This window comes from Rhinolophus ferrumequinum, chromosome 5 (genome assembly GCF_004115265.2).
Source record: "Rhinolophus ferrumequinum isolate MPI-CBG mRhiFer1 chromosome 5, mRhiFer1_v1.p, whole genome shotgun sequence".
Classification (NCBI taxonomy): Eukaryota; Metazoa; Chordata; class Mammalia; order Chiroptera; family Rhinolophidae; genus Rhinolophus; species Rhinolophus ferrumequinum.
In genome coordinates this window covers 4,512,784-4,540,421 of record NC_046288.1, presented here as the reverse complement: position 1 = coordinate 4,540,421, position 27,638 = coordinate 4,512,784, and positions in this window count along the sequence as shown.

Sequence of the window (27,638 nt, the reverse complement as noted above, 5' to 3'; positions counted from 1 at the left end):
TCTGACTGGTTCTTTTTTATGTTTTCTACTCCCATTTTTATGTCTCCTATCTCTTTGTTGAAGTTCTCCCTGAGATCATTGAACATTATAACAAATTTTTTGAACTCTGCGTCTGGTAGATTACTTGTCTTCATTTTGTTTAGTTCTTTTTTTGTAGCTTTGTTCTGTTCTTTCATTTGGGATATGTTTCTTTGTCTCCTCATTTTGGCTGCCTCCTTGTTTCTTTCTATGTATTAGGTAGAGCTTCTATATCTTCTGGTCTTCATTTAGTAGCCTTACCGCCTTTGTATTAGGTGTCCTGTGGGGCCCAGTGGCACAGGTCTCCCTGGTCACCTGAGCTAGGTACTCCAGGTATGCCCCTTGTATGGGTTTTGTGTGCTCTCCTGTTGTACTCAAGCTTGTCTGCTCTTGGCACGTTAGTGGGAGGGATTGACCCTCATACTGATAGGTTTTGAAAACTGGCTGTGATTACAATAGAGGAGCTGTTGTGTACGGGCTGACTCTATGGAGCAGGATTTGCTTTAGCGAGGCTCTGGTGCTTGCCATGTCTGCTCTTTTGATGTATAATTTGTGGAGGTGGTTGAGTTGTGCTCTGGTGTGTCTGAAGCTGGCACCTGGGCGTATTGGGTCTGAGGCCTCTTGGGAGGGGCTCTGGTGCAGGCCAAGTTTAGCTTCTGCCTCTTCCCTGCCCAGGGCCACTTAGTATGTGCTACAAAGTGATCTGCAGATGGTTGCCACTTGTGCTGGGCTTGGAGGTGCCTGAGAGAGGCTAAACTGTGAAATGAGGCCAGCTGCCATTAGTGTTGGGCTTGGTACTGCTTAGCAAGAGGTATGGGGCAGGCTGAGGCCAGATGCTGCTTGTTTGGGACGGGTGAACCTTTGAGAAATTTTAGGAAAGTTCACAGCATGAGCCAAGACAGGCTGTTTGTATGGAAAAGCCACTGGAAGCAGCTTGGGTGGGCCCACACTTTGGGTGTGGTGGGGTATCAGGGAATCGCCAGGGCATGGAGAGTGATATGAGCCACGTTGATGGAGACTCAGATATGATGCCTGCTTGCTCATGCAGGCTGGGTGGGGGAAGGGCTCAACAAAAGAACAATAACTTCTACCATTACTTCTGTCTGGAATAAAGCTGCCCCTCCAGCCCTCGTTCTGAAACAAGACAATTCACTTCCTCCCCGTATGTCCCTGGTGCCTTTCCAGCAGCTGCTCCAGTGCTGGACCTCAGAACGAGTGAGTCCATCAGTGAGTGAGTCAGTGTGCAGGCCTTTTAAGAGGATCACCTGGGACTCCAGCAGCCCTCCATCTCTCAGCCCCAATCTCCACTGGTTTTTACGGACAGAAGTTGAGAGACTTCTCTTCTCTGAACTGGAAACATGGGCTCGGGATCCTGGTATGTGTCTGGGACCCCTGACTCCTCAGGGGGACCTCTGCATCTGAGATGCTCCTCCCAGTTTTTAACCACCACATGTGGGTATGGAACCAGCCCATTCTGTGTCTCCATCACTCCTACCAGTTTTGACATGGTTTCTTCTGTATATCCTTAGTTACAATACTTCTGTTCAGTTAGACTTCAGATTACTCTCAATGATGGTTTTTCTGTAGTTTAGTTATAATTTTCAGGTGGCCAGGAAAAGAGCATTTACTTACTTCACCATCTTGACTGCAAGCCCCCACTTTCTTCTTTAGAATCTTTTTTTTACACTAATTATATTTGAATATAGGCTCACTGTAAAAAAAAAAAAAAAAAAAAAGAAAAAAAAAAAAAGAAAAGAAAAGAAAAGAAAAGAAAAGAAAAGAAAAAATCATACTCTATAATCAGAGTAAAATATTTTCCTCAACTTCCTCTCTCAATTCCAATGGATTCCTTTTATTATATATATTTTGAGATTAGTTTAAAATTTTTAAATGTGTTGAAGAGCACCTCTAGGTATGTGTGAGACATCTAAAAATTTAAACAACAATGGGGTTTATCACTCCTAAAAACTTAGAGATCCCAGTCTTGTACTCTGAAAGGTTGATCCCAACTGGATACTCATTATAAGGTGTCACTTTGAATTCAGAAATATGACCCATAGAAGTCCTATGAGCTATAGTGAAACTTTCCTTGTTCGTAAAACATTTGACCTGCCCAGATCTTCTGATTCCAAGTTCAGTGTTTTTATTTTATACCAAGGCAGCTCATCTTCACTCTTGCACTTATTTCAAAATCTCTAACATTCTTTACAGCTTTAAAATTCTATAATTACTGACTGATACAAAAGTGTCGGTTTTTTTAAAGGCACACTTTATTATTTTTTGTCCATTTTTTTTGGTTTGTTTTCATTAAGGTAGTAATCTGTAACCTATTTTGAGACAATTTATTGTCCACATACCAATACAAGTAAAAGAGAGATGAACAATTTCTTTACCAATTTACTCCACTCTGTGAACAAGATATTGTGCTGAGTGAGTGCATGTGGCACATGAAGTAGTAATATTTACAGCTGTCTCCCCAAATATGATGCATGAAAAGGAAAACATACTCACAATGGCATTTGGAAATTAATTCATGGCTACATAGGAATGCAAGAGAAAGGCAACCCCAATCCCCTGTCCCACAGTTAATAAATTTGTTGTGCTGATGTAAGGCCAAACACAAAAACGCTGTTTCTAATTGTTGCCGGCCTAATCCCTGCTCAGTTTCACAATCATGAAGGGTTTTCTAATCGCTCTGACTATAGCATTATTCTTCTCTAAGTGAACTCACTGCATAAAGAGGGGCAAGGACTTGTTTTGAAGGTGCAAGAATAGTGTCTTTGGGGATTTGGTCTCCTTTAGCGACAGCACTAAGACCTTTGAGAACATTTAAACTGTAGCGAATATTAGATATAATGATGATTTTTTTTTAAAGTTCTATTTAGCTGAATATATCATACCATAATCTTTTCAGTGGATTTATGTCCCAAGTTATGAGTAGAAATATTGAATTTGTCATTGATAAAACATTCCTCTAAAATGAAATACGTACTTTGAGGGCAGGCCTGTATAGTTTATTACTGATTTTCACTCTATTGATTAGCAATATTATCAATAACTAAGGACCTAATTTGCATTATTTGTGATAATAAGCAGAGAATCAAGATAGGGGAAATAGGGAACATACTTTGTAGTACAATATTTCATGAAAAGTAGAAAACACTTGTTGGTGAAACATGTGACTCTTCTAGACAATGGTTCTACATACACAAAGCCAAAAGCAAGCCATTGCAAATGTTTAAATTCAATTTGGCCAGTTATCAGATGTCATGTAAATAATAAAATAATGTAAGTAATGTTAATTTCATGTAACTAATGAAAGAAAAAACATGACCTGGTTTAAATCACTAATAATAAAAAAAAAAGTATCAACTGACTTAAATTCATTTTCTTAGTTTATGTGTTTAGAAACAGTCTCTCTCTCTCTCTCTCTCTCTCTCTCTCTCTCTCTCTCTCTCTCTCTCTCTCTCTCCTCATCCCAACTTTTTAGAAAGTCAAAATGTTGCATCTTCTATAGCTTCCTTTTTTTTTATTTTGGGGACTAAAAATCTATGCAATTTCAACTTTCTGTTGGTCAAGTAAAGACCAGAAAGCCCATTTAAACTAAATATACCCATTGTTAAAATATGAACTTACACATTAATTTATAATTAAATTAAATAATGATCAAATCTTAATTTCATAATTGTAAGTAAACTACCCCTTTGTCAGGGAATTTTTCTTTTAAACTGTCTTTATTGTGGAAATATACCATAAGATCCTAGGAAGAATATATTTAATATATTAAATAGATGGCTATTCCTATAACATTTTTTTCTGGTTTGCTTGCTTGTTTGTTTGTTTTGTTCGTTTTAGGTGTAGAAAACAACATAGTGATTAGACATTTATATGTCTCACAAAGCGATAACCCCAATAAGTCTATTACCCACCTGACACTGTATATAGTTATTACTAAATTATTATTGACTATATTCCCTATGCTGTACTTTATATACCTGTGACTCTTTTTTTAAGTTATAGTTGACATTCAATATTATTTTATATTAGTTTCAGGTATACAGCATAGTGGTTAGACATTTAAATAATTTATGAAGTGATCTCCCCAATAAGTCCAGTACCCATCTAAGACTATACATAGTTTTTATAATGTTATTGATTATATTCCCCATATTGTACTTTACATCCCCATGACTCTTTTGTAACTACAAATTTGTACTTAATCATTTTACCTTTCTCACCCAGCCCCCCAAACCCCCTTCCATCTAGTAACCATCAATTATTCTCTGTATGTATGAGTTTGTTTCTGGTTTTTTCCCTTTTGTTCTTTATTTTGTTCTTTAGATTCCACATATAAGTGAGATCATATGGTATTTGTCTTTCTCAGTCTGACTTATTTATGTAGTATAATACATTCTAAACCCATCCATGTTATTGCAAATGGCAAGATTTCATTCTTTTTATAGCAGAGTATTATTCATTCCATTGTATATATGTACCACCTCCTTTTTATCCAATCATTTATTGATGGGCATTTCAGTTGTTACCATATCTTGGCTATTGTAAATAGCACTGCAGTGAACATAGAGGTGCATATATCTTTTCGAATTAGTGTTGTGGATTTGTTGGATAAATACCCAGGAGTGGAATTGCTGGTTCATAAGGTAGCTCTATTTTTAATGTTTTAAGGAACCTCCATAATGTTTTCCATAGTGACTACACCAGTTTTCAATCCTACCAACAGTGCACAAGGGGTCCCTTTTCCCCACATCTTCGCCAACACTTGTCTGTTGATTTACTGATGATAGCCATTCTGACAGATGTAAGGTGATTTCTCATTGTGGTTTTTATTTGCATTTCTCTGATGATTAGGGACGTTGGGTATATTTTCATATGTCTATTGGCCATCTGTATGTCTTCTTTGGAGAAATGTCTATTCAGGTCTTCTGCCCATTTGTTAATTAAATTGTTTTGTTTTTTTGGTGTTGAGTTGTATGAATTTTCTATAAATTTTGCGTGTTAACCCCTTATCAGATGTATCATTGGCGAATCTTCTGCCATTCAACAGAATGTCTTTACCTTTACTGTGCAAAAATGTTTTTAGTTTGATGGGTTTTTTTAAATTGTTTTATTTGTTTATTTTTCTTTTGTTTCCCTTGCAAAAAGAGATATATCACTACAAATATTACTAAGGGTAATATCTGAAAGTTTGCTACTGATATTTTCTTCTAGTAGTTTTATGGTTTCGAGTCTTACATTTAAGTCTAATCCATTGTGAGTTTGTTCTTGTATACGGAGTAAGAAGGTGGTCCAGTTTCTTTTTCTTTCTTTCTTTTTTTTTTTTTTGCATGTATCTGTCCAGTTTTTGTGTTTGTTTGTTTGTTTTTGTTTGTTTTGTTTTTTTAGCATCATTAATTGAATAGACTGTTTTTACCCCAATGTATGTTCTTGCTTCCTTTGTCATAAATTGAATGACCATATAGGCATGATTTTATTTCTGGGCTCACTATTCTGTTCCATTGATCTATGTGTCTGTTTTTATGCCAACAGTATGCTGTTTTGATTACTATGGCCTTGTAGTATAGTTTTATATCAGGTAGTATGATACCTCTAGCTTTGTTCTTTTTCCTCAAGATTGCCATTCCTATTTAGGGTCTTTTATGATTCCATATAAATTTTAGGATTATTTGTCCTAGTTCTGTGAAGAAAGTCATTGGTATTTTAATAGGGATTGCATTGAATTTATAGATTGCTTTGGGTAGTTTGGGTATTTTAATGATTTCATTCTTTCTATCCATAAGCATGGTATATGCTTCCATTTATTTGTATCTTCTTTAATTTTTCTCATCAATGTCGTATAATTTTCTAAGTACAGGCCTTTTGCTTAATTGGTTAAATTTATTCCAAGGTATATTTTGATGCAATTGTAAATTGTTTACTTAATTTCTCTTTCTGATTGTTTGTTAATGTTGTATAAAAATGCAACTAATTTCTATATAGTAATTTTGTATCCTGCTACTTTACTGAATTCATTTATGAGTTCTAATAGTTTTTTTGGTGGAATCTTTGGGGTTCTCTCTGCAAAATGATAGCTTTACTTCTTCTTTTCCAATTTGGATGCCTTTTATTTCTTTATCTTGACTCACTGCTGGGGCTAGAACTGCCAGTACTATGTTAAGTAAAAATGGTAAAAGTGGACATCTTTGATTTGTTCCTGATCTTAAGGAGGACACTTTTAATTTTTTCCTGTTGAGAATGATGTTAGCTGTGGGTTTGTCATATATGGCCTTTATTATGTTGCGGTATGTTCCTTCTTTTCCTACTTTGCTGAGAGTTTTTTTTACCATAAATAGATGCTGAATTTTGTCAAATATTTTTTCTACATCTATTGATATAATCATATACTTTTTATTTTTCATTTTGTTTATGTGATGTATCACATTAATTGACTTGTGAATATTAAATCAACCTTGCATACCAGCAATAAATCCCACTAAATGGTGGTATATAATCTTTTTAATGTATTGCTGAATTCAGTTTGCTAATAATTTGTTGAAGATTTTTGCATCTATGTTCATCAGGGATATTGACTTGTAGTTTTCTTTTTTGGTAATGTCTTTGTCTGGTTTGGAATCAGGGTAATGGTGGCCTCATAGAACTAGGTTAGGAGGCTTTCCTCCTCTTGAACTTTTTTGAAATCATTTGAAGACAATGTGTTAATTCTTATTTGAATGTTTTATAAAATTCACCTGTGAAGCCATCTGGTCCAAGACTTTTGATCATTGTGAGCTTGTAGATTACTGATTTGATTTCATTAGTAGTAATCAGTCTGTTCTGATTTTCTGTTTCTTTTTGATTCAGTCTTGGAAAATTGTATGCTTCTAGGAATTTATCATTTCTTTCAGATTGTCTAATTTGTTAGAGTATAATTGCTCATAATATTTTCTTAATTTTTTGTGTGTTTCTGTGTTGTCTGTTGTTACTTCTCCTTTTGTTTCTGATTTTATTTATTAGGTCTTCTTTCTTTTCTTGATGAGTCTGGTTAATGGTTTATCAATTTGTTTCTTTTCAAAATTTTGTTGTCTTTTCAAAAAAGCAGCACTTGGTATCATTGATCTTTTATATTGTTATTTTATCCTCTATTTTGTTTATTTACACTCTAATCTTTATTATTTCCTTCCTTCTACTCACTTTGGACTTTGTTTGCTATTGTTTTTCTAATTCCTTTATGTATAGGGTTAAATTGTCTATTTGAGATTTTTCTTGTTTCTTGAGGTAAGCCTGTATTGCTATGAATTTCTCTCTTAGGACTACTTTTGCTATGTCCCATAGATTTGGGGTTTTTGTATTTTCATTTTCATTTGTTTCAAGGTATCTTTTGATTTCTCCTTTGATCTCAGTGTTAATCCATTCATTGTTTAGTAGCATGTTATTTAGCCTCTATATGTTTATGAGTTTTTAAGGTTTTTGGGTTTTTTGTTTGTTTGTGTGTTTGGGGTTTTCTTTGTAATTGATTTTTAGTTTCATATCATTGTGAATGGAGAAGATCTTTGGTGTGACTTTAATCCAAGTCGACTTTATGGTTACTTGTTTTGTGGCCTAACATGTGGTCTATCTTGGAAAATGTTCCATTTGCACTGGAAAGAGATGTATATTCTGCTACATTGGGGTGGGATGCTCTAAAAATATCAATTTAATTCATCTAATCTAGTGTGTCATTTAAGGCCACTGTTTCCTTGTTAATTTTCTGGCTGGAGGATCTCTCCATTGGTATCAATGGGGTGTTAAAGTCCCTACTATGATTGTGTTACTGTCGATCTTTCCCTTTATGTTGGTCAATATTTGTTTTATATATTTAGCTGCTCCTATCTTGGGTGCAGAAATGTTTACAATGGCTGTATCCTCTTGTTGGATTGATCTCTTTTTCATTATGTAATGTCCATCTTTGTCTCTTATTAGAGTCTTCAATTTAAAGTCTATTTTGTCTCATATAAATATTGCTACCCCACGTTTTATCTCATTTCCATTTGCATGAAATGTCTTTTTTCCATCCCTTTACTTTCAGTCTATGTGTGTCTTTTGATCTGAGGTGGTTATCTTGTAGACAGCATATGCATGGGTCTTGTTTTCTTATCCATTCAGCTACCATATGTCTTTTCATTGGAGCATTTAATCCTTTTGCATTTAAAGTGATTATTGATAGGTAAATTTGTTGCATTTTATTATTTATATTTTTTACCTTCTTTTTGTTTGTTTGTTTTCCCCCTTCTTCTTAAACAAGTATCTTTAACACTTCTTATAATACTGGCTTTGTGGTAATGAATTCCTTTAGCTTTTTCTTTTCTGGAAGCCATTTGTCTCTCATTGAATTTTAAATTATACATTGTTGAATAAAATAGTATTGGTTGCAGGCCCTTGTTTTTCATCTTTTTAAATATTTCCTGCCATTCTTTTCTAGCCTGAAAAGTTTCTGTTGAGAAATCAGCTGATAGTCTTATGGGAACTCCCTTGTAAGTAACTACTTGTCTTTCTCTTGCTGCTAGGATTCTCTCTTTGTCTTTAACTTTGCCATTTTAATGATTGTCATGGTGTGGGCCTCTTTGTGTTTATCTTGTTTCAGATTATCTTGTTTCAGATTATCTGCACTACATGGCTTTGTATGTCTATTTCCTTTGCTAGGTTAGAAAAGTTTTCAGTCTTATTTCTTCAAATAGGTTCTCAATCCCTTGCCCCTCTCTTCTCCTTCTGGTACTCCTACGATGTAAATATTGTTACACTTGATGTTGTCTGAGAGGTCCTTTAAACTATCTTCCTTTTTAAATTCTTTTTCCTTTTTATTGTTTTTGTTGGGTGTTTTCTGCTACCTTGTCTTCTTAATTGCTGAATCAGTGCTCTGTTTTATCCAATCAGCCATTGATTCCTTCTGGTGTGTTCTTCATTTCAGTTATGATATTCTTTATTTCCGACTGATTCTTTTTTGTGGTTTCTATTTTCTTCTTTACGCTTACAATCTCTTTGTTGAAATTCCTACAATTAGGTTAAGCATTTTTATAACCAGTGTTTAAAACCGTGTCCCCAGTACATTAGGTGCCACCAGTATCATAGCATCTATTACGTTTAGTTTTTTTTTTTTTCCCTGAAGTTTTCTCCTATTCTTTTATTTGTGACCTCTTATTTAGGACATGTTTCTTTGTTTCCTCATTCTGGCTGCCTCTCTGTGTTTGCTTTTAGGTAGGTCTCCTATGTATCAGTCTTTGCCGGGTGTCCTTATGTAGTAGGTGTCCTGTGTGTTCCAGGGTACAGTCTCCCTGGCCACCTGTGTGTGTGTTCCAGAATGTCCCTTGTGTCTGTTTGTGAATTCTCCTTTTATAGTGGAGCCTTGATTGTTTTTGGCACATAAATGGGTGGGATTGACTCTCAGGCTGACTGGCTGTGAGAATGGGCTATGCCCACATTGTTTGAGCAGCTGTGTGGGGGCTGATCACTTTGAGGAAGGTTTGTCCATAAGGCTGAGCCACTGAAAGAGCCTCCTTAGGTTGTAGATTAGGCTGGTTGACCCAGTATTGACAGTGCCCCCACCACGGCTGCCTGAGTTGGGCAGGGTGGGGTCCCAGGGAGTCACAGGGGGTGGCTGGTGATTTTTGCAAAGTTTTGCAGATTCAGTTCTTATACCAGTGCTGAGCCTGTAGCCACTCCAAAAAATGCCCTGAGAACACCACAGCCAGCTACTACTTGCCTAGGGCCCATAGATCCCTGAGAGCCACCAAGAAAGACTGTAGCATGAGCTGGGGCTGATGGCCACCACCAAAAGTTTCCCAGGCTGCTGTGAGCTATCTGCTGCTTTACAAGCCTCCTGCAGCTTGTCAGATGGGGCCGGTTGCCCAGATGCCAAGAGTGCCCCTGTCAATGACGTGCAAGCTAGACAGGGTGGGTTCCCATAGAGTCACAGAGTGGAACTGGTGGTTTTTGCAAAGTTAATGCAGATTCAGTTCTTGCACCAGTGTTGAGCCTGTGGTTACTCTGTAAAACACCCAGAGAACACCACAGTAAGCTATTGCTTGCCTTGGGCCCACGGATCCCTGAGAGCCACTCGAGAAAGGCTGTAGCATGGGCTGGAGCTGACTGCCCACCACCAAAAGTTTCCCAGTCCACTACAGAGCAACAGCTGCTGGCTGCCCAGGAGCTGAGAGTGCCCCAGGTTTTACCACAGTAGCTGTGTGGGACAGGGTCCCTGGGAGTCACCAAGGTGATATATGTGTAGATTTTACCAGACAAATATGGTCTCAGATTTGGCCCTGTGTGGGAGGATTCAAGACAGGAAAGATGGTGCCCTCTGTACAGTACATGGCAGGCTCTATACACGGCTTATGGTGGCTGTCCCTCTAGCCCTTTCCCTAAAGACACACAACTGAAGTCTTTCCCTGTATGTGTCTGGTGCTTCTTGAGTTGCCGCCGCTCTGTGGAGCACAAGGAGAGTGTTTGCAAGCAAGTGAGTCTGTGCTTGGGCCCTTTAAGAGGATGTCTGGGTTTCCAGCCACTTTTTGTCTCTCCAAGTTTGACAAATGAAATCCTCAGTGATTTTCACTGCCAGATTTTATGGTGTCTCCTCTTCCTGGCACAAGACCCCTGGGCTGGGGAGCTCAGTGTGGGGCTGGGACCCTTCACTCTTCAGAGGCACTTCCACCACAGAGGTCTCCCTCCTGGTCCTCAAACACTACCTGTGGGTTTGGGGTCAGCCCATTTCACATCTCTGCCCCTCCTACCAGTCCCAATGTGACCTGTTCTTTAAATCCTTAGTTATCAGGGTTCTGTTTAGCTAGTCTTTAGATGATTCTCAAGGTTGTTTTTTCTATAATTTAGTTGTAATTTTAATGAGATCATTGGAGGCAACAAACATAGCATTTACCTATTCCACCATCTTAAACCTTCCTCCTCCTACAACTTTTTAAGATTTTTTTTTTAACTTAGAAAAATATGAAAGCTAAATAATGAGCTTGTGTGGGCTCTTGTGAGAGAAAGGAGAACCAACATAGAGTAAAATAAAATAAAAAATACAAAAAGCAAGCATAGGAAAAAGTACTAAATACTATACACATAAAAAACAGACATCAAGTGATGGTAGAAAAAAAGTATTAAGTAACAGCAGAATTAAAATACTCTCATGCTATTGTTATGATTAACAGCAACAACGTAACAGGTTTCTGGGATGCTAGGATGCTTTTGTAAAGTGGGAGGTTGAATTTTACTCAGAAATAAACATAATATGACAATGTTTCCAAGAAATTCTATACAATCTAGTTCTGATGCTTAGCCCTGTAAATAAGTGTTAACTTAGCAATGTTTGCTATTGCTTCTAGAACTGCAAATGGTTAAAAATGTTGCTGCAGGAAAACCGCCCAGCAGGACCAACAGGTTCATCCGCCTGCGGCTCTGTGCTGCCACTGCTAGTCGTGGCGTCACATTTTCCTAGCATTTTCACCTCCACAAATGAGCACCACAGTTCTCCAGCCCCCAGTACATCTGTTGTACAAGCTTCAGATCAGAGCGTAGGAATAGGGACAAATGCCACCCACTCTAGTGCACTTGCTGCTCTACCAACTGTTAGCAATTGCATGGCATGTTTTCTGCTTTCTCAGTCTCAGTTCATGCATTTCTGGAAGGAAGCTGACAGGTAAAGAGTATAATTTTCCTGCCAAAATCCCCCCCACAGTACAAGAAGCTATTTGCCATTCTCTAAACAGAGAACATAAAGAAAAATATGGAAATAGGAAAAGTGTATCGTGGCACCAGAAGTCTGAAAATAAATTGGAGAGACCATCTCATTCATTCAAACAGATATAACATCAGCCATTCATTCGTGTATTCATTCAGCAGACATTTGTTAACGAGAGCATTCACAGAACTGATGTTTAAATAGGTAAGTATCAATAAAAACAATGACTATTAAGGTCAATTGAATAGGCAACAATAAGTGATAGTTTCATTATATTACATTATTAAATTAGAGGACCTAAATCATGTGTTGTTTTTACAAACTTGATGTTCTTGTGTTGTTCCCAGTGATGAGTCTTTTCACATGAATATGAAAGACTATGTAGGTGACTGCCTCACCACATATGGGCAAAAGGAGAAGTGGGGATAGGGCAAAAAGTCACCTTTCTTAGAGCATAACGACAAAGACGGGATTAAACACAGCAATGCATGGGCTGCTGAGGGGAGATTGTAGGCAGAAGGGAGGATGCAGCCTTGAGGAAGGCAGATTTACTCCTTCCTGTGTGCAAGGTCATTAAAAAACCTCTCTTAGGGAGAGATCAAGATCCTCGTACGACCCTAGGGAGGCATTAGTAACTTCCTCCCTCTTATCTGAGTGGTGAGCACACATATGTCAGGACCTGCTGGCTGTGGACACCCACTTTAATGATCAACACTGAAGTTGACTTTTGGACTAAATTGCATGCAGAGCAGCAAAAATAGAAGAAAACGTACATTTTCAGATATGAAATCTGCTTATTTTACGTACGAGTCCCAGGGCTATGGGATGGCTTGCCCATGCTTACACAACAAATCAGTAACAGTGGCTATTTAAAATGAAGATTTCCTCAAGTCCATCCTTTTTCCAAAGGGCTCCTACCTAGGGGTCTTCTGAAAATGTGACCCAGCACCCTCTGCCAACTGGGATGAAGGTTGGTGACAAAGGAAACATATAGGTGTGCTCTCTAAGAATAATTTTCCTGGAATTCCAATTACAGGTCGGCCATTCTTTTCCTTAACTTAAGTCACATCCAGCAGTGGGCTGGAGCTATTCGTTCCAGCTTGATAGAGCTGATTGTTGAATTTCCAGCAGTTCCATCTGTGCAAGTCAGATGACATCACATTGGTTGCCTGACATCGGTCAGCCGTAAGGGGAGGGTCTACGCTATAAAATTCAGTACTGGAAAGCCTATTGTCATACATTTACCAGCACACCACTGATTACATCAGTTGCTAAATTTATAATTGGATGAAATATTCACTGCATCAATTTTGAACAATCATTCAATGGACCAACTCTTTCCAGCAATAGCGCGCTCTGAATGTAATAACTACACTTATTAAATATTAAATAATACAAGCAGTGGTAGTCTTTTCTCTCACGAGTTGCCTCCAACATCCTGTGAACTGACCACTTGAATAATAATAAACTACAAGCTAAAGTCAGCATTATCTTGAGGGCTTGGTCTTTGAAAGCTTAAGTGCCTACTCAATTACTGAATGCTGTAAACAACTAGAATTAGAATGTTTGGGATCACAAATGTTCATCTCAATGCTAGTCCCTTGCCTTCCTGCAAATCTGAAGCTACAGACCATTCCAGGTTTGAAAAAAGTCTCTTGAGGGAAAAAAAGATCCTGTGCTGCTTTCCACATCTGCCCCAGTACAGTGAAATAAATCACTGTAAAGAAGCTCAAACCCTGTTTACACAGAAGGTTTCTAGTCTTACCTGCTGTCTTAAAATTGCTATTTAATGTAATTTTTGGTTTGTAATTTTATATGCTAAGTGATCTTGAATCACTACATCTGCTAAATCATATGATCTGGTCATTTTCTTCATCATAGAAGGGGCGGTTTAAATTTACCATGAAAAAGAAACCTTGCAGGCAAGTAGTAGGTAGTGGTGGGTGGCTTTTTAAGTCTAAATGTTTTTTTCCTATTTGATTTACTTAATTGAGCTAATGGGTTATGTGATCAGCTGAATAGTCCGGTAGCTAAAGTCATCATTAGCTATTTTCTTGGCTAACCCAATAATGACCCATAAATTGTCTCCAGTATTTCCAATTACTTTTGAAAACATGTGGAATGTCAGAATCCCTAATAGGAAACATATATGATATGATATTTATGGGAAATCTTTTTTCATACTAGTCGTTTTCACAAAATCCTTTTAAGTGTCAAGAGAAAATGGTGAAACAAATTACAAAACAAAAAAAGTGAAGGATCTGAGAAGAGGATTTTTGTCTTGAGAAATACTGGAATCAACAGTTACTGGAATGATTTAGAAATTCTTTACCTCAATCATTTCATTTTATGCTTGAGAAAACCGAGGCTAGAGATGATAATTACCTTATAAAGATAACATAGCTAAGGAGTAGCAGCCAAAATTAGAACCCATTTTTTTCCATTGAAAAGGGTATTTCTTGTGCTAGTCTATTAAAAACACATTTTACTGAAGAGGCACTTACAGTCCAGATTCCAAGCAGATTAAGCCTCTCTTCTCCTCTCCTTTCCTCTCCTCTCCTCTCTTTTCCCTCATCCTCTCTCTCCTTCCCCTCTTTCTCATAAACAGAAATGACAGAAATGACAGTTCCCTTTCAATATCATTTTCAAAGCACAGAACTAGCTGCTGAGCATGGGGATAGAACAAAAGCATGACTTCAAACAATTTGCAGCCTGGTGAAGATGGTGTGTTGTATTACAGATGATATAAGGTGGTAAACGAGGAGAGAGAGGGGTCAAGGTAAGATTACTGAGTATGGGTTGAGTATAAAAGTAATCGCCCTGTAGGGCCTAAGGTCGGTCATTAGTGTGGCGATATAGGTTGGAATCTCACAGACGGGCAATTCCCTTTTGGAGTTCTGGGACCAATCCTGGGGTTTCATAATTTTTTTCTGTGTAGTAAAATTCAGGGATAATGATTTTTGTTAAGCAAATTCATAAGAGAATGACGGACTGCACCTAACCTTATCGTGTTAAATCACAACATGGAAAATCATTGCCACAGGGCCTGGAATACCTGTCAGCTGGCCATCACGTTCTCTACCCTGCGGGAAACCCTATGAGCTGCCTTAAGCAGTGCACATGCATTATTTATCTTTGTATGCCCAGCACCTAGTGTAATGTTTGTCACATTGAAAGTGCTGGAGAAATGTATGGTGAATGAATAAATAAATGAATGAGCTACCAGAAAGCTGCTTGTTGAGCAGTAATCCAGCAAAGGGAGTTGGACGGTTCTACTAAGAAAGAGTGTCAGCTCACAATTTTGAGAGTATATAAAGGCTATACAGGATCTCCACTACATTCTGCATCCAGTCAACTCAGAGGCAATAACAAGAACAAACCTCTGACCTCGAAAGGGTAAGGGTCGTACTCTATACCATGGTGAATGCATTAATATAATACCACCTTGTGAGGACACTTGAAAACTTGACAGCTGGTCGTCTGTGGCAACTCCGCATCCACACCATCTCCCTCCATTTGAAACATCTGCAGCCTCTATTATGTGAGTAAGCCCTCTCTCCTGTAGGAATTAATATCCAAAGCCACCAGAATACCCGCGCGTGCTAAGCAGGATAGCTTCCTCCTTCACAAGCTGCTAGGATGATTGTTTCCAGCACGCACCTGGGAAGGCGTGGACGCTGTTGAATTCCAAAACGGCTGAATTCTAGCTGGTGGATGTTTTTCTCCCAACTACCTGAAGCATTATGACAACAAAATGAATTGCACCTACGTCAGAGTGGCTGATTCTCTGTCAGTGGTTCTTTTGAATTTTCTCTTTCCATTTAGACGGTGAATTTATTCTTAAGTAAAATGTAGTTGATTTTTTTCTTTTCATTTAATTTTAAAATTAAATTTGTATTTCCATATAATTTTAGAATTAGGTTGTCCATGTTTACATCATGCAATAAATTTGACTGTTTGTGTACAATTCTATGAATTTGACACATGTATAGAATCATGTAATGCTCATTACCCTCAGGCAACAGAGTAGTCACATTAGTTTCCCTAAATTCCCTCATACTGTCATTTTGCGTCACATCCTACCCACCCCCAAAACTCTGACAACCACATAATTTAGTCTCTGTCACTAGAGTCTGTCTTTTTAAGAATGTTGTATAAATGGAATAATACCTTTGAGACTGGCTTCTTTCACTCAACATAATGCCCTTAATATTCATCTAAGCTGTTGCATGTATTAGTAGTTCATTCCTTTTCATGCTGAATAATACTCCACCCTATGGATGTCCCACAGTTTATTTATCCATTCACCTGTTGAAGGAAATTTGAGTTGCCAGTATATGACGATTATGAACAGAAATGCTGTAAAATTTGCATACAAGCTTTATATGAACATGTTTTCATTTCTCCTGCATAAAGTACCTGAAGTACATATGAGTTTTCTTTTACTTTTTATTAAATTTATTGGAGTGATATTGGTCAGTTAAATTATATAGGTTTCAAGTGTACAATTCTATGATACATCATCTATATACTGCATTGTGTGTTCACTATCCAGAGTCAGTTCTTCCATCACCATATATTTGACCAGCTTTTCCATCTTCTACCACCCCACTGCCCCCTTACCCTCTGGTAACCACTAAACTGTTGTCTGTGTCTATGAGTTTTTTGTTTGTTTGTTTGTCTTGTTTGTTTGTTGCTTTCAGTTTTATATCTCACATATGAGTGACATATGGTTCTTGACTTTTTCTGTCTGACTTATTTTGCTTAGCATGATAATCTCAAGGTCCATCCATGTTGTTGCAGATGGCAGTATTTCATCTTTCCTATGGCTGAGTAGTACTCCATTGTATATATGTACCACATCTACTTTACCCTATCATCTATCAAAGGACACTGGTTGTTTCCATGTCTTGGCCATCATGAATAATGCTGTGATGAACATATATCATTATAGATAAATGTTTTCAGATTTTTTGGGTAAGATACTCAGAAGAGGGGTTGTTGGGTCATACAGTAATTCCATTCTTAATTATCTGAGGAACCTCCATACTGTTTTCCATAGTGGCTGGACCATTTTACATTCTCACCAGCAGTGTATGAGGGTTCCTTTTTCTTCACAACATCTCCAACACTTGTTATTATTGTCTTATTCATAATACCCATTCTAACAGATCTGAGTTGGTATCTCACTGTGGTTTTGATTTGCATTTCCCTAGTAGCTAGTGAAGTTGAGCATGTTTTCATATATTTGTTGGCTGTTCGTATGTCTTCTTGGGAGAAGTGTCTGTTCAGGTTCTCTGCCCATTTTTTAAAATAGGATTGTTTGTTTTTTTATTGTTGAGTTGTACAAGTTCTTTATATATTTTGAATATTAGCCCCTTATCAGAGGTGATGTTTGCAAACATCTTCTCCCATTTGGTTGATTGCTCCTTTGTTTTGTTGATGGTTTCTTTTGCTATGCAGAAGATTTTTAGTTTGATATAATCCCATTCATTTAGTTTTGTTTTTACTTCCATTTCCTTTGAGGTCAAATTCATAAAATCCTCTCTGAACCCAAGGTCTATAAGTTTAGTAACTATGCTTTTCTTTTTGCAATTTATTGTTTCAGGTCTTATATTTAAGTCTTTGATTAATTTTTAGTTTATTTTGGTATATGGTGACAGATAGCAGTTTCATTCTTTTGCACATTGCTTTCCAATTTTCCCAGCACCATTTATCGAAGAGGCATTCTTTTCTCCATTGTATGATTGTGGGTCCTTTGTCAAAAATGATCTGCCCTTATGTATGTGGGTTTACGTCTGGGTTCTCAATTCTATTCCATTGGTCTGGATGTCTATGTTTCTGCCAAAACCATGCTGTTTTTATTATTGTCGCTTTATAGTATAAACTGAAGTCAGGGAGTGTGATATCTCCAGCATTGTTCTTTTCCTTAACGATTGCTTTAGCTATTCAGGGTCTTTCGTGATTCAGTACAAATCTGATGATTTTTTTTTTGTTGTTCTATTTCTTTTAAAAATGCCATTTGGATTTTGATGGGGATTGTGTTAAATCTATATACTGCTTTGGATAATACAGCCATTTTGATTCTGTTGATTCTTCCATGAACACAGAATATTTTTCCATTTCTTTGTGTCTTCTTCAATTTCTTTTAATAATGTCATAGTTTTTAGTATGTAGGCCCTTCACATCCTTTGTTAAGTTTATTCCTAGGTATTTTGTACTTTTTGTTGCAATTGTAAAATGAATTACTTTTTTCATTTCTTTTTCTGAAATTTCATTGTTAGTATATAGGAATGTAGTGGATTTTTGTACACTGATTTTGTATCCTGCAACATTACTGTATTTGTTTATTGTTGCTAATAGTTTTTTGATGGAGTCTTTAGGGTTTTCTATATAAAAAAATTGTGTCATCTACAAAAAGTGACAATTTGACTTCTTCATTCCCAATTTGGATGCCTTTTATTTCTTTCTTTTGCTTAATGGCTCTGGCCAAGACTTCCAATATTATATTGAATAACAGTGGCAACAGGGAGCATCCCTGTTTTGTTCCTGATCATGGAGAAAAAGATGTCAGTTTGTCACCCCTAAGTATGACATTAGCTGAGGGTTTCTCATATATGACCTTTATTATGTTGAGGTACTTTCTTTCTATACCCATTTTATTAAGTGCTTTAATTATGAATGGGTGTTGTATCTTTTCAAACGCTTTTTCTGCATCTATTGTTATAATCATATGATTTTTATTGTTTATTTTGTTTATTTGATGTATCACATTGATTGATTTGTGTATGTTGAACCATCCTTGTGCCCCTGGAATGAACCCCACTTGATTGTGATGTATGATCTTTTTATGTATTGTTGTATTTAATTTGCTAGTATTTTGTTTAGGATTTTTGTGTGTGTATTCACCAAAGATATTGGTCTGTTGCTTTGTGGTTTTGTTGTTGTTTTGTTTTTTGTTTGTTTGTTTGTTTTGTGTGTATGTGTGTGTGTGTGTTATCCTTACCAGGTTTTGGTATCAGGTTAATGCTTGTCTCATAAAGTGAGTTAGGAGGAAATTGCCTCTTCTTCATTTTTTTTTTTAAGAGTTTGAGGAGGACTGATATTAAATCATATTTGAATGTTTGGTAGAATTCACTAGAGAAGATATAGAGTCCTGGACTTTTGCTTTTGGTAGAGATTTGGGGTAATTGTTTCAATTTCCTTACTGTTGATCAGTCTATTTAGATTTTCCAGTTCTTTGTGATTCAGTCTGGGAAGATTATATATTTCTAAGAACTTGTCCATTTCTTCTGTTATTGAATTTAGTGGCATATGGTCCTTCATTGTACTCTTCTTTGATGTTTTGTATTTCTGTGGTATCTGTCATAACTTCTCTTTCATTTCTGATTTTATTTGTGCCTTTCCTCTTTTTTCCTTAGTGAGTCTAGCCAGGGGTTTGTCAATTTTATTAATCTTTTCAAAGAACCAGCTCTTTGTTGCATTAATTTTTTCTATTGTCTTTTTGTTCTCTGTTTCATTTAATTCTGCTGGAATTTTTACTATTCCCTTTCTTTTGCTTACTTTGAGTTTTATTTGTTCTTCTTTTTCTAGTTCTTTAAGATATAATGTTAGGTTGTTTTGGGGGGATTTTTCTTGTTTCTTGAGATAAACCTGTAATGATATAAATTTCTCTCTTATTACTGCTTTTGCAGTATCCCAATAATTTTGTTATGTTGTATTTTAATTTTCATTTATTTTGATGTATCTCTTGATGTCTCCTTTTATTTCTTCTTTGACCCAGTCATTCTTTAGTAGCATGTTATTTAATCTCCATATATTTGTGGTTTTCCTGCTTTCTTTTTGCAGTTGATCTCCAATTTCAAAGCACTATGGTCTGAGAATATACTTGGTATGATTTCAGTCTTCTTAATTTTGTTGAGATTAGTTTTGTGTCCCAACATATGGTCTATCCTTGAGAATGTTCCATGTGCACTAGAGAAAAAAAAATGTATAATTTGGTGTTCTGGAATGAAAAGCTCTGTAAATGTTGATTGTGTCCAATTGGTCTAATGTGTCAGTTAGGGCTGATATTTCCTCATTGATTTTCTGTTTGGATGATCTATCAATAGCTGTCAATGGGATATTTAGGTCCCCTACTATAATTCTGTTTTTGTCAGTTTATCACTTTAGTTCTGTTAGTAGTTGCTTTATATAGTTTGGTGCTCTCTGATTGGGAGCAAATATATTGATAAGTATTACATCTTTGGTATTTTTCCCTTTATCATTATAAATGTTCAATTTTTATTTTGTTATCTTCTTTATCTTGAAGTCTATTTCATTAGATATAAGTATGGATACACCCACTTTTCTCTGGATGCCAATTGCTTGGAGTATTATTTTCCACCCTTTCACTTTGAGTCTATATTTGTCCTTGCAGCTGTAACATGTCTCTTGAAGGCAGCATATGGTTGGGTTTTGCTTTTTTATCCAATCTCCTACTCTGTGTTTTTTATTGGTGAGTTCAATCCATTTACATTTTGGGTGTTTATTGATATATGAGTATCTCCTATAGCCATTTCATCTTTTGTTTTCTAGTAGCTCAGTGTTTCCATTGTTTCTTTTGTTTGTTTTTGTGGTTTTGCCTGTTATTTTAGTTTGGTGGTATTCTATGATTTTTATTCCTGTTTCCTCTTTTTTTATGTTACATGTTTCAGTTTTGGATTTTTGTTTTTGTTGTTGTTATTGAGTGGTTACCGTTAAGTTTATGTAAAAGAAAGTTTCATATATACAGTAGTCCTTTTTCTTCAGCACGCATCTTATCTCCATTCCCCTTTGCAAATTCAGACCTTTACCCCTTCCCTTTTCATGTTTTTATTGTCACAAGTTATCCCTATTTACGCTATGATTTCATTTCTGAGTTGCAGTAGCAAATTGTCTTCTTCTCTTTTTCTTTTTTATGTTTTTATATCCTTTAACTTTTAAGTTATATTTAAGTGTATAGGGCCCTATTCTAAGTAGGGGTTGTCCTTTCCTGCTTCTGTCTGTCTTTTAGTCTTCTACTCATACGTTTGTGTCCTTTCATGTTTTTGTTTCATGTAGAATAACCCCTTTCAATATTTCCTATAATTCAGTCCTTGTGGTGGAAAATTTACTCAGCTTCTGTACATCTGGAGAGGTCTTTATTGCTCCTTCATATCTGAAGGATAACTTTACTGGATATATTATTCTCGGCTGGTAATTTCTCTTTCAGTAGTTTGAATATTTTATTCTACTCCCTCCTAGCTTGTAGAGTTTCTGCTGAAAATTCTGATGATAATATACTGGGCTTTCATTTGTAGATTACTGTCTTCTTTTCCTCAGCTGCCTTGAGAGTTCTTTCTTTGTCATAAATTTTTGACAATTTCAGTATAATGTCTTGGAGAAGACCTTTTAGGATTGAGAGAATTAGGTGTTTTATTTGCTTTTGCTTCTTGGATTTGAGGATCCAGTTCTTTCTATAGGTTTGGGAAGTTCTCATTGACTATTTCTTTGCAAAGTCTCTCTTTTCTCTTCCCCCTCTCTTTTCCTTCTAGTATACCCATTATTCTTATATTGCTCTTTTAGGTAGTTCTTATAGAGTTCTTTTATTTCTTTTAACTCTCAAGTCTCTGTTCTTCCATTTGAGTCATTTCCAGATTTCTATTTTTGATATCACTAATTCTTTCCTCCATTTGGTCAGCTCTGTTTCTTAAGCTCACTATTTCATTCTTCATCTCTTTTGTTGAGTTCTGCAGCTCCAGAATTTCTATTTGATTATTTTTAAATTTTCAATCTCTGGTAAAATCTTTATTTTTTTCATTGATCTTATTTCTGGGTTCATTGAACTAACTGAGTTTTCTTGCATCTCATTGAGTTTTTTCAGAAGATAAATTTAAATTCTTTGTCATTTAAGTCACATATTTCCATATATTTAAGTTTATTTACTGGAGATTTTTAAATTTTCTTTCTGAGTTGCCTTGTTACCTTGGTTGTTCAACTTAATTGGTGGATTATTCCTTTCAAGCATCTATGAGAATGAATTCTGCAACCAGTTGATATGAAGAGGTCTTTCTTTTGTTTTCCAGTATGTAGCACTGGAATGTTTTATTTTCTCTTGCTCTGTTCTGGCTTCTCATCATTGAAGACTCCCTGGGGAATGGGGCAGCTCCTCTATGACCAGGTTGCCTCAGTCTCAGCGCACCAACCCCATGGGAGAATGTGATGGGTGATGGGGTTCTGAGCCCCTGAGATTCCAGTGCTGCCCCTGCAGCCAGATGCAGAGCTGTAATGGCTTAGCAGCTCTGGAGGCCCCCACTGGGACCAGCCAGGAAAAATGGGGGTGGAGTGGACTGGGAGAGGCCGCTGCTGTGTTTGTGGTTTTGTTCTCCTCTGAGTAATGACAGCTGTCAGTCCATAGCTACCTTGCCCCTATATCTCCTCCCTTGTCACTAGGATTAGCCCCGGTGTGTGTCTGACACTCAGGAACTGTCTTTCCTCTTCTCAGGGCTGTAGATATTCTGCTTTTTAACCTGACACTGCTACAGTTTTTTTCTAGGGCCTACGGCTAACTCTGGGATGATGTGGGAGGAGGCGAGCTCTGAGAAGGTTTGGGGAGGAAGCCAGGCTCTGTGGCTTTGTTTTCTGCCTGGCAGTAAGGGCTGCTAGACCATAGCGGTCACATTTCTGTATTCAGCCTCTGCCCCAAGGTCTCTGACTCAATTGCTGGGTTCAGCTGTATTATATGCTGATCACTCAGGCAGTAAAGCTCAGGGTACCTGCAGCCTGAATCGTCCCCTCTGCTGGGACCACAGTGAGCTCTGGGCTGCATCTGCGCACCCACTTCTGTTCTTTTCTATTCCCTCCTCTCCTGTTCACCCTGATTTGCCCACCTTTAGATGTTTCAATATGCAGATCTCTCAGACATGTTTCTGTGTTACGCAGGGAATCCTTTGTTGAATTATAGCTATTCGACTTGTTGTAACTTCAAGGGGAGAGATCAAGGAGGACCCCTCACACCATTTTTTTCTGATGTCCCTCTGGATTATATGGTTTTAAATGTATGTTTACTTTATAAGAAACTGCCAAAATATTTTCCAGAGTGACTGGACCATCTTCCCACAAGCAATGTATGAAAGTTCCAGTAGCTCAGTATCCTCGCCAGCTCTTGCTATTAATTTAGACATTCTAATAGCTATGGAATGCTAGCTTATTGTGGTTTGAATTTGCATTTTTCTAATGCTTAATGATGTGGTACCACTTTTTGATGTGCATATTGGCCTTCCCTAAATTCTCTTTCATGAAGTATCTAAATATTTTGCCCATTCTTAAAATTGGGTTGTTTGTTTCAAATATTTTTAATTTTGACAAAGTCCAATTATTAAATTTTTATTCAGTGACTCAGTTTTGTTGTCATGTGTAAAATCCCTTTGCCTAACTCCAGATCTTGAGGATTTTCTCCTATGTTTTCTTCTAAATCATTCTTCTAGATCTAGTTTGGGTTACATTTTTATGTAGTCTAAGAGTTAGGTCAAAATTCATTTTTATTTTTTACAAGTGAATGTCCAATTGTTCCAAACATATTTATTGAAAAGACTGTTTTTCCCCATTGAATTACCTTTGCACCTTTGTCAAAAGTCAACAGGACATATTTGTATGTGTCTATTTCTGGACTCTTGATTCTGTTCCATTACTCAATGTGTCTATCCTTTCATCAATACTGTGGTGTCTTGATTACTATGACTTTGTAAAATCAGTCTTAAAATCTGGTAGTATGACTTAATTTTGCTCTTCTTTTTAAATACCATTTTGACGACTCTGCTTCGTTTTAATTTCCGTATAAATTTTGGAATCAGATTGTCCATGTTTACATACTATACTACTGGGATTTTGATAGGAACTGCATTAAATTTGTTCATCAGTTTATCTTTACTATGTTGAGACTTCCAATCCATGACCATGATATGTCTCTCCATTTACTTAGGTCTTTGATTTTTTCCCCTGGCATTTTATATTTTATTCACATAAATTCTACACATCCTTTGCTAGATTTATGCCTAATATTTCTCTTTTTTAGTGGTATTGTGATATATTTTATTTGTTTAAGTTTCCAATTGTCTGTTGCTTTTATGTAGAAATACAAATAATTTTTTTGTGTTGATCTTGTATTCCAAAATCTTGTAAACTTATTTATTAGTTCTAGAAGTATTTTGTGAATCCCTTAAGATTGTCTACAAAGAAAATCATATTATCTGACAATAGAAATAGTTTTATTTCTTCTTTTCCAATCTGACTTCCATGGTTTCTGATAAGAAATCTAAAGTCATTAGCATCGTTGTTCCCCTGTAAGTAATTTATTGTTTTTCCAGGGTTGTTTTCTGTTTTTTCCTTCATCTTTAGTTTTTGCAGTTTGAATATAATGTATCTGTGTGTGAAATTCTGTTGGTATATTTTGTTTGGGGGTCAGTTTCTTGAATCTATATATTTATGACTTTCATCAAATTTTAGAAGTTTTAGCCATTATTTCGCTGAATATTTTTTTCCAAATCTCACGTTTCTCCTGGAATTTTGATGATACACATATTAGGCCTTCTGACATTGTTTCATGTCCCCTGACTCTTTCATCTTTTAGATCTTTTTATTCTCTGTTGTTCAGATTGGATAATATCTACTCTTCTATCATCAAGCGCACTGAATTTTTACTCTGAGCACATCTAGTGAAATTTTTAGTATCATTATCATATTTAATAGTTCCAAAGTTTCCATGTGGTCCTTTATATCTTGTCTTTCTTTGATTATACTTTCTATTTTAACGTTGTTTCAAGAATATTTGTGATAGCTTGTTCAAGCATTCAGGGAGTCACTAGAATGGGAAGAGTTGTGGTCACCAGGTTAATGTAGACTCTGGTTTGGTGCCAATGCTGAGCCTGGAGCAACTCAGCAAAAGTCTCAGAGCACACAGAAGCCAGTTGCTACCCATCTGGGGCCCTTGGACTCCTGATAGTTTTCCAAGAAAGAGTGCAATGCAGGAGGGGCTGACTGCTCATGGAGAAAGTGCTTCCGGCAGTTCACAGGTGGGTAAGGTGGGTTCCCAGTGAGTCAGCAGGGCAGAGCTGTGGAGCTCACCAGACCAATCAGATTCAGATTTGGCCTGTGGGGGCGGGCTCAACAGAGGAAAGATGGCGCCTGCCTCCCGGCTGCATGGGAGAAGGACGCCTCACTGGGAAAATGCCAACGGTCTTGCAGTCCTTGTTCTGAAGACACACTCCTCATTCTGCTTCCCATATGTCCCTAGGTCACCCAAATCACCGTCACTCCGCTGGAGCCCAAGGTGAGTGCCTGCGTACGAGTGAGTCTGTGTGCGGGCCTTTGAAGGGGACGTCTGGCTTTCCCACAGCCTTCTGTCCCACCTGAATGGTTGGAATCCCCACTGTTTTTCACAGCCAGATGTTATGAGGGCTCCTCTATCCAGCACCAGTACTCTGGGCTGGGGAGCCTGGTGTAGGGGGCTGGGGTTCTCCTAGGGAACCTCCAGGGAACCTCAGTGGCCAAGGTATACCTCCTGATTCTCAACCACCACAGAGAGGTTTGGGGCCAGTTCTGTGTCTCCGCTCCTCTTACCTGTCTCGACGTGGCTTTTTCTTTATATTTTTAGTTATAAGACTTCTGTTTGGCTACACTTCAGATGGTTCTCCAGGTTGATTGTTCTATAATTTAGTTGTAATTTTAGTGTATTCACGGAAGGACGCAGGCACAGTGTTTATCTACTCCACCATCTTGGATCTCTCCCATTTTGTGTTTTCTAAGAGCAGAGAACATTTTCTGAAATAACCACAGCACAATTTTCAAAGTCAAGAAATTTAAAATTGATATAACACCATTTTCTCATCCACAGTCCATATTAAAATTTCAAGATCATGAATTTTATTTAGTTTTTATGTTTTTTTAGTATTCTTAATCAGGAACAGTTTCTTTGTCTTTTTTCAAGATCATGCATTTCATTTAGTTTTTAGGTCTTTTTAGTATTTTTAATCAGGAAGAGTTTCTTAGTCTTTTGTTTTGTTTTGTTTTGTTTTGTCTTTCTTGACCTGGATGTTTTGAAGAATGAAGTTCATTATTTTGTAGATATACTTCAATTTGGGGTTGCTGATATTTTCTCATGCTTAGATTCTGGTTATGAATTTTTGGTAGGAATACCACAAAAGCAATGTTGTGTGCTCCTCAATTCATTTTATCAGGAATCTCTTGTTTTCAATTGTCCAAATATTGGCTTTTATTACTTTTATTACTTGGTTAAGTTGTCATCTACCAGGTTAACCCATCAAGAACTAATGGAGTTTCTGCTCCAGAACAAGTTGAGGGGAATGGAATCAGCAGAGGCTTGTTCTTGCGAAACTTCTTTCTCTTTCTTTGTTTAGGTTAGTGGTTGTTTTGACCTAACATCTAGGGAACACATTATTTGCATTCTGGAATCAAAAACAAGCTCTGGTTACTCTTTTGCTTCTTGCTTGCTATTCCTAGCTGAGAGCTGTGCTGATGCCTGGGTGGCAGTGGGCCTCTCCCAGCCACTGTCTGGGCAACCACCCATAATTCTGAATGCTTGTGGTGCCCAAATGAATGGAGATTGACCAGCTCCGTGGGTGGGAAGAAAAAGATTTGCAGGATGATATGGCCCTAATTTTCATGGGAAAAACTATCCTAAACCTTACTTCTGGTTTTTAAAATAGTCTAATGAAAAAATGCTTTTTTTTAAAATGAATTTCATCCAAAGAACCATTCAAGAGAGTTCAGTTCCTGAAAGCACTCACGCTTCCCACCCCCTCAGCCTCTGCTGCTATGTGGTGTGTGATCTCACACAAGTTGTGGATGAGTCGAGACAAGTAATCAATATTTCATTTCTATATTTATAACTCCACTGTAATGCACGTCTGACAAAGTAAATGTCCATTAAGGAAAAAAAAAAAGAAATGTTGCATCACAGCATTTCACATGGCTTCCTGCATGTATTTGCACTAACGAACTGAGGCCACGTCCTCAAAGAGTTCATTATATTTAGGTCAGTCCTGGTTGAATGTGGTTCTCTCTCTCTGCACACCTCAAACATTAGTACCCAACTTCCAAAGTTATTGAAGGGAGATGAGGAAACAAATATAGCTCTGTGTCCATGCCAGGAGAGTAACAATTGTCTCAAGTTTCATTTCCTCAGTAGTTTAAAATATTTAAAGGGTAAATTATGGGTTTGTTCTTCATTCTGATTTACTGGTCTTAATATTTTGATATACCCTTTTCAGAGGCTTGTGTACTCCATCTCAGCACTGTATTAACAAAAGGCTTGAGTAGCTTGTGTTCCTGGATTTTTCTAGGTTTATTTCTCAATAGAATCCAGACATTTCAAAAAGAAAGAAATATTTGACTTGTGGCAAGTAAAGTGTAGAATGACTTCGGGCTATGGAGTAATTTCTCCAGTTCTTGTTGCTCGAGTAGTCAGAAATTCCTCAGGGCACATACAAAGACTATGCAAGCACACAAACTCATTTTCTCTCAGTTTATGAAACATGACATGTCCTGGACGTGGCCACGGTGAGGATTTCCCTATCCAAAGTAGAATATTTTGTCACTTTTCATTAGCATTGCACTACTTTTCCTCTGGCTCTCACTTCTAAAGCTACCCACTTTCACCATGAACAAATTTGCAATTTTTGACATATTAATAAAAGTTTATGAATGTGTACCTTTTTGTTGTTCTATACATTGTCTGGTATTCCTGAGATGCTTTCTTTTCTATACCCCTGTTTTACTTATATGTTCAAGATTCATCTTCACTCTCCATTTCACTTTCCTTTCCTCAATATGTCTCTTTTTATTTCTTATTTTTTTCCAGTCATCTGCTGGGGAGATGACATATACTTGAAAC